General features: G+C 43.0%; 1 non-coding gene across 1 annotated transcript; it reads left to right on the forward strand.

The window, feature by feature from the left end:
• Window positions 1–1,841: 1,841 nt before the first annotated feature.
• Window positions 1,842–1,915, forward strand: Trnas-cga (transfer RNA serine (anticodon CGA)). Its single transcript has one exon. It is a non-coding gene; the product is annotated as a tRNA-Ser (tRNA).
• Window positions 1,916–8,114: the final 6,199 nt, after the last annotated feature.

Below are 8,114 nucleotides of genomic sequence, written 5' to 3' on the forward strand. Positions count from 1 at the left end.
ACACCATACTTGCAGCTCTATGAAACTCTAGAATTTACTTAGTTTATGAAAAACTGAACGAGCTGTTGCATTTTAGGTTTCATGTTTCGAAAAAACTCAAATTTTATACTTAATTATCTCAGTTTTTACCGCAGTTTTTAATAGATTTGGAAAAGTCTAGAGTTTCACACACCTCTTGGTATGGTTTGTATGATGTACAAAATTCATCGAAGAATCTCTCTTACTTATGAAGAGATGTACAAAATTCATCGAAGAATCTCTCTTACTAATGAAGAGAACTGTACCTATAGCAACAAATGAAGCCAATAGTAAGTGAAACCAATGACGAAGTTTCACATGTAAAAAAAATTATTTTATTCTTTTTTTGAACTTCCACTGGTATGAATGTGAGTTCTGCTGACAAAGTGCTGACAAAGTGTCAGCTGACAAAGTGTTATGAGTTTACTTGTAAAAGTATACACAGTGGAAATTAAAATGTCCTGTGGTGCCTCTCCTGCTCCAAGTTGGCCCGTTTGACGTCCTACCCCCCTTAAGTCGGTCAGATGCACAGAATAATAGCGCGCGCAAAATGCCGTGGCCGCTATATGTGCAGTCTACTGTGGAAACGTGGGGAGAGTGGCAGTGGTGAGGGGTCGCTCAGAGTGCTGTAGGGGAAACAACGCCGAGTACTGGAGGAGAAATGTCGTTCTCAACTGAAGCATACGCTTACATTTTTTGTAAGTATTAAATGGGACCCCTCCAAGCCTGCACTTGCATGGTGACCATTCAAAAAGATCTACTGTCACCTCTGCTTCGTCAGTCTCTAAAAAGAATTCCGACGAAAATGCAGTGATTTATTTTCGCCTGGCTTGTTAACCATTTGAAACTTTCAGAGAAGCGCCTTGAGTGGAGCATTGTGAGTACAACCTACACATTTCTCCGGTTGCCACGTCAAAATTTGATTCGTTGGTTGATGTGGGGGAGGGGACCACACAGCGAGGTTATCGGTCCCAATGGATTAGCGAAGGATGGAGAAGGAAGTCGGCCGCGCCCTTTCAAAGGAACCATCCCAGCATTTACTTGAAGAGAGTTAGGGAAAACGCGGAAAACCTGAATCAGAATGGCCAGACGTGGGTCTGAACCGTAGTCCTCCCGAATGCGAGTCCAGTGTGCTAACCACTGCGCCACCTTGCTCGGTGTCAAAATTTGCTTATTTCGCCATAACACAGTGGAGTTTACACCATCTGACCTCACTAACATGTTGTGCAGACACAATTGCGACATAATGCTGAAACAGTGATTTATTAAGTGAGAAATTGTAGAAAAGTAAAGGCAGCAACTTGTGAAAAAGCACATCCTCGGTACAAAAAAAAGTGTAATGGCTTCACGTATCATGTTCCAAGACTCATAGCATTTCTCATTTTACCAGCTGTCGGCTACCCTTAAAAATTACAGTCTTTAACCGGGAAAGTCTGTAGTTATTGGAGAGCTTCTGTAAAGTTTGGAAGGTAGGGGACGAGATACTGGCAGAAGTAAAGCTGTGGGGGCCGGGCGTGAGTCGTGCTTCGGTAGCTCAGTTGGTAGAGCACTTGCCCGCGAAAGGAAGTCCCGAGTTCGAGTCTCGGTCGGCGCACAGAGTTTTAATTCTGCCAGGAAGTTTCATATCAGCGCACACTCCGCTGCAGAGTGAAATTCTCATTCTGGAAACATCCCCCAGGCTGTGGCTAAGCCATGTCTCCGCAATATCCTTTCTTTCAGGAGTGCTAGTTCTGCGTGGTTCGCAGGAGAGCTTCTGTAAAGTTTGGAAGGTAGGTGACGAGATACTGGCAGAAGTACAGCTGTGGGGGCCCGGCGTGAGTCGTGCTTCGGTAGCTCAGTTGGTAGAGCACTTGCCCGCGAAAGGCAAAGGTCCCGAGTTCGAGTCTCGGTCGACGCACACAGTTTTAATTCTGCCAGGAAGTTTTATCTCTAACATGTTCAGTATACATAAACGATCTATCGGAAGGGATCAGCAACACGATAAAATTGTTGTCCGATGATGTTGCTGTGCAGGAAAGAACTGTCGTCGGACGATCGCAAGGAATTACAGAAAGACTTCAATAGAAATCCCCCTCACTAAATTCGGATAAAGTAAGATAAAGTCTGTAACAATGTGATAAGATTCGAGAACTAGATTATATGTGATTCAGCGGGTCAAATGCTATAAGTATACACATAAAAAACTTTTGCATCACCAGAACTCCTGAGGATAGACGTTGACTGTGGATATTGTATCACAGACACAGTCCCTTTGACTGTTCAGAGATCTTACGAAATCCCCCCAAAGGTGTAAACAATTTTGTATGAGCAGCGCCTATTAGACGGAGGGGGTCCGACAGCCGATCAGTTCCAGTCATTCCACCACGAAGGAGGTTTACGGCTCGTGTTGTCTGTAGTTCAACTATGCCTAGACGGTCAATACCGCGGTTCGATCGCATCCGCATTGTTACTTTGTGCCAGGAAGGGCTCTCAACTAGGAAAGTGTCCAGGCGTCTCGGAGTGAACCAAAGCAGTGTTGTTCGGACTTGGAGGAGATACAGAGAGACAGGAACTGTCGATGACATGTCTCGCTCAGGCCGCCCGAGGGCTACTACTGCAGTGAATGACCGCTACCTACGGATTATGGCTCGTAGGAACCCGGACAGCAACATCACCATGTTGAATAATGCCTTTCGTGCAGCCACAGGACGTCGTGTTACGATTCAGTGTGCAATTGGCTGCATGATGAGCAAATCCACTCCCTACGTCCGTGACGAGGTCCATCTTTGCAACCACGGCACCATGTAGCGCAGTACAGATGGGTCCAACAACATGCCGAATGGACCGCTCAGGATTGGCATCAAGTTCTCTTCACCAATGAGTGCTGCATATTCCTTCAACCAGACAGTCGTCGGAGACGTGTTTGAAGGCAACCCAGTCAGACTGGACGCCTTAGGCACACCGTCCAGCGAGTGGAGCAAGGTTCCCTGCTGTTTTGGGGTGGCATTATGTGGGATGGACGCACGCCGCTGGTGGTTATGGAAAGCGCCATAGCGGCTGTACGATACGTGAATACCCTCCTACGACTGACAGTGCAACCATATCGGCTGCATATTCGCGAGGCATTAGTCTTCGTGGACGACAATTCGCGCCCCCATAGTACACATCTTGTGAATGACTTCCTTCAAGAAACGACATCACTCAACTAGAGTGGCCACCATGTTCTCCAGACATGAACCCTATCGAACATGCCTGGGATAGATTGAAATGGGGCTGTTTATGGACGAAGTGACCCACCAACCACTCTGAGGGATCTTCGCCGAATCGCACAGTTGAGGAGTGAGACCAACAGTGCCTTGATGAACTTGTGAATAGTATGCCACGACGAATACAGGCGTGCATCAATGTAAGAGGACGTGCTACTGGGTATTAGAGGTGCCGGTGTGTACAGCAATCTAGACAGCCGTCTCTGAAGGTCTTGCTGTATGGTGATACAACATGAAATGTGTGGTTTTCATGAGTAATAAAAAGAGCGGAAATGATGTTTATGTTGATCCATATTCCAATTTTATGTACAGGTTCCGGAATTCTCGGAACCGAGGTGATGCAAAAGTTTTTTTGATGTCGGTATTTAGGAGTAATACTAACAAGGGCACAGCGCCTGCTCGTCAACACCAATTTCTTCAGAATTTAAGGTACACGCACCGCATGACCAAAAATGAAACTGACAGGAGTGGGAGGGTAAGATTTCGAAACATTTAGAGCTAAAAATCTGGAAACGGATGAGTAGAACTCGCGCAGCGTGGGTTCCATACAAACTTAACGATGTATACAGACAGTTCATGCATCCCGGATATCGACAATCTCGACAACTTTTGCCTGTTATCAATATTGATACAGGCAAGATATACATCTACGCATTCCTGAGGAAAGAGATCTTAAAAGTAGGCAGTCACATCACAAATGACATGAAAATAATTTTTTCGTGTGATATAACAATTTTGGGAGTTCTTCCTTTGCTTGTACCGTGAGATCTGGCTTCCTGCCAAATATCATGATTCAAGATCGAAGGGAAGAATATTATAGGCTTTGACGAGTGAGTTTGTGAGTGTAAAATATCTGACGTAAATAGCCGCAACTTTTGACCGCATTGAGTTAGAAGGTTAAATTTCTTACGTCGCCAAGGGACCATAGGCCTTAATACAGGTATGTGATATAAATTTCAATTAGATACGTCTATCCGTCCCTGAGAAAAAGTGTTCTGAATAGTCGAACAGACAAACAGTCTGGTAACAAATGATAAAAAATGTTTTCGTGTGATATAGTTACATATCAAATTTTCCTACTTTTTCTGTACTTGTCCCTGAAAATATAATGATTCTAGGTCAACAGGAAGTACCCTATAGGTTTTGATAAGCCAGTTTGCGAATATAAAAATATTTGACTGAAGTGGCCCAAAACTTTTGACTTAGAAGATATTTTCTGAGCATTGCTGGTGAATTAAATAAAAATTTGGTTTCTACGGGGAATCATACAACTATTTTGGCAAATGTCTTTCCGAGACGGATGTCTGAAATTTTCCTCTGTGGTACAGACAAGGGGGAGATGGAGTCAGTAATTAAATCACTGAGGAATAAGGACTCTCATGGTAATGATGGAGTGCCTAGCACAATATTAGAGTACTGCGCTGCACATGGTAGCCCTGTATTTAGCCATATTTGTAATTTTTCCTTTAGGAATGGTCAGTTTTCTGAACAGTTTGATTCCTCGGTAGTAAAGCCGCTTTAGAAAAAGGGAGAAAGGGATAATGTAGACAATTTTAGACCTATTTCTATGCCATCAGTGTTTGCTTAAGTTATTGAAATGGCTGTGTATGTAAGGATAACTGATCATTTTATATCACACCATTTGCTGTCGAATGTACAGTTCGACTTTAGAAATCGTTTAACAATTGAAAATGCTATATTCTCTTTCCTCCGTGAGGTACTGGATGAGTTTAACAAAAGTTTTCGAACGCTAGACATATTTTCTGATTTTACTAAGGCGTTTGATTGTGTTGATCACAAAATATTGTTCCAGAAGTTGGATCATTACAGAATACGGGGAGCAGCTTACAATTGGTTCACCTCTAACTTCAGCAGAAGACAGCAAAAGATCACGGCTGTGGTGAAAGGTCAGAGTGGGGTACAAACAAGGGGGAGGGGGGGGGGTTCGCCAGGAATTAGTGTTGGGGGCCAATCCTGTTCCTTATTTATGTAAATGATATGCCCTCTAGAATTACGGGTAACTTTAAAATATTTCTGTTTGCTGATGACACTAGATTGGTAGTAAAGGATGTTGTGTGCAACATTGTCTCGGTTTCAAACAGTGCGGTTCATGGCTTCTAGAAAATTAACTAACGCTGAATCACATTAAGACTCAGTTTTTACAGTTTCTAACACACAATTTAGCAAAACCTGAGTTTTTAATTTCACAGAATCGGCATATTATTAGTGAAACCGTACAGTTCAAATTTCTAGGTGTTCAGAGAGATAGTAAAATGTCGTGGAAAGCCTACGTTCAGGATCTTGTTCAAAGACTTAATGCTGCCATTTTAACTATTCGAGCGGTATCTGAAGTGGGTGGTCGTTCGACACGAAAGTTAGTCTACTTTGCTTATTTTCATTATGTCGTTTGGTATCATATTTTGGGGTAAATCTTGCCATTCTAAAAGGATATTTTTGGCTCAGAAATGAGCGGTTCGGCAAATAAGTGGCGTAAGTTCATGAATCTCTTGTCGACCCCTGTTCAAAAGTATTGGTACTTTGACATTGGACTCTCACTATATACATTCCTTACTGTCATTTCTTGTTAACAAAATTAGCTTATTCCAAAGAATAAACAGCTTTCACTCAGTTAATACTCGGCAGAAATCCACCCTGCATTTGGATCGGACTTCCTTCACTCTTGTGCAGAATGGTGTGCAGTATACTGCTGCAAACATTTTTACTAAGCTACCACTAGAATTCAAAAATCTTAGCAGTAATCCACGCACTTTCAAATCGAAACTGAAGAGTTTCCTCATGGGTCACTCTTTCTATTCTGTCGAGGAGTTTCTTGAAAAGTTAAGCTGATTCTTGTTGTATTTTTGATTGTATTTACTTAAACTTATAGCTTGACTGTTTTCGGGTTCACATACAATTTATTTTTATCAGTTATTACTTTTCTGTTGTACTGACACGTTTCTTGACCTTGAAGATTTGCTCCTCAATTTGGTCCTACGGAACTTGACGTTTAAATAAAAGTAAATAAATGAAATAAATAAAACGTCAATGAGGAACCGTAGACTTTATTAAGTTATGTAAATTTGAACTTAGTACGTGTATCTATTCCTGAGAAAAATGAGTTTTAACAGACGAACAGACAGACAGATTCAAGGACAGCAAAGTGACCTTATAACGATATCGCTTTTTCCTGTTCAGCTATTTAAATTTAAACACGATGTTCTCGTATACACCCTGCAATTCATTCCTGTAGAATTATTTACAATCCCTTAGTTTCCTTTTTTTGTTTCCATGCCTTTTATGGAAATAATAATAAATACAATATACGAGGGCTACCCAGAAAATAATGCACCGGATTCTTTTTTTCTCAGCCGGAAACAATGACATGAATGCGAAACGTTACCTATGTAATTATTTGAAGTCTCCTGAATGAGCGCACCAAGTTTTCGTCACTTCCGACAGATAGCGTAGCTGCAGGACGGTTTCAAAATGCCTTCTTTAGGTGATGTACGTTACAAGCAACGTGCCGTCATTTAATTTCTCACTGCAGAGAAAGAAACTGTGGGAAATATTCAAAAACGTTTGAGCAAAGTCTATGGAGAATCTGCTGTCGACGGAAGTACAGTTTGTCGTTTGCCACGGAGGATGAGGTCATCAGAAGCCGGTTAGGCGGAGCTCCACGATTTGAGCAGACGGGGAGACCATCCACGGCTGTCACACCTGACATGTTGCAGCGAGCTGACGTCATTCGCGAGGACAGACGCATTACGACTCGGCAGTTGGCGCTGCATCTGTCAATCAGCAAAGGAAGCGTGGATGCAATTTTCCGCACTCTTGAATATTCAAATGTACGTGCAAGATGGGTCCCGTGGTGTCTAACGGTGGATCACAAATCGCATAGAAAAAACATTTGTCTTGATTTGACCATTATAGGATGCCATTGGTGGAAGACATTTTGAGGACGATGAGGATGTGATTCACACAGTGAAACACTGGCTCCGCCACCAGGAGAAGGACTGGTACCGACAGGGCATGCAGGCCCTTGTTTCGGGTTGGGGGAAGGCCATGGAGCGGAATAGAGAAAACTTGGAAAAATAGGGTGTGTAGACAGAACACTATTCTTTCGTGTATGTAATTCTCAGTATGTTCAATAAGGAATTATTTAACAAGAAAATGCGTGCATTACTTTTTAGGCAAACCTCGTACCGAGCAATATGAGGTAAGTAAAGCAAAAACTGCAAGTAAAAAGAAATAAAATGTTCTCATATCGGGAATCGACTCAACGACCCACAGCTTGGCTTTCTGCAGACTTTCCGCTGCGCCAACTGCTAGAAACTTCGATACGTTAAATGGATCCTGCCTCCCTCGGTCCGCGAGAAGAAAATAATTTTTCCTAAACGTTCGACTGTCTGAACTTCCCCCTCCTATCACTTCCTTTTCTGGGCGAGGCGTCACTCCACCAAAAATATAGACGGATGGATGTTGAGAAACAGACGCGGTGCCCTTGAAAGAAACAACAAGAAGTCGAATAATTGCGTAACATCAGTATTAGGAAAGGCGAATGGGGGATTTATTACGAGGGTTCTGGGAAAATGAAAAGCAGCTGTAGCCCACACCGAAGTGTAACAAAAATGCTCGATGAATACTTGGGAGAAAGGCAATACAGTTCTCGGGGAGCCGGCCAGGGTGGCCGAGGGGTTCTAGGCGCTACAGTCTGGAACCGCGCGACCACTACGGTCGCAGGTTCGAATCCTGCCTCGGGCATGGATGTGTGTGATGTCCTTAGGTTAGTTAGGTTTAAGTAGTTCTAAGTTCTAGGGGACTGATGACCACAGCAGTTAAGTCCCATAGTGC

The sequence above is a fragment of the Schistocerca nitens genome, chromosome 2, assembly GCF_023898315.1.
Source record: "Schistocerca nitens isolate TAMUIC-IGC-003100 chromosome 2, iqSchNite1.1, whole genome shotgun sequence".
NCBI classification, from domain to species: domain Eukaryota; kingdom Metazoa; phylum Arthropoda; class Insecta; order Orthoptera; family Acrididae; genus Schistocerca; species Schistocerca nitens.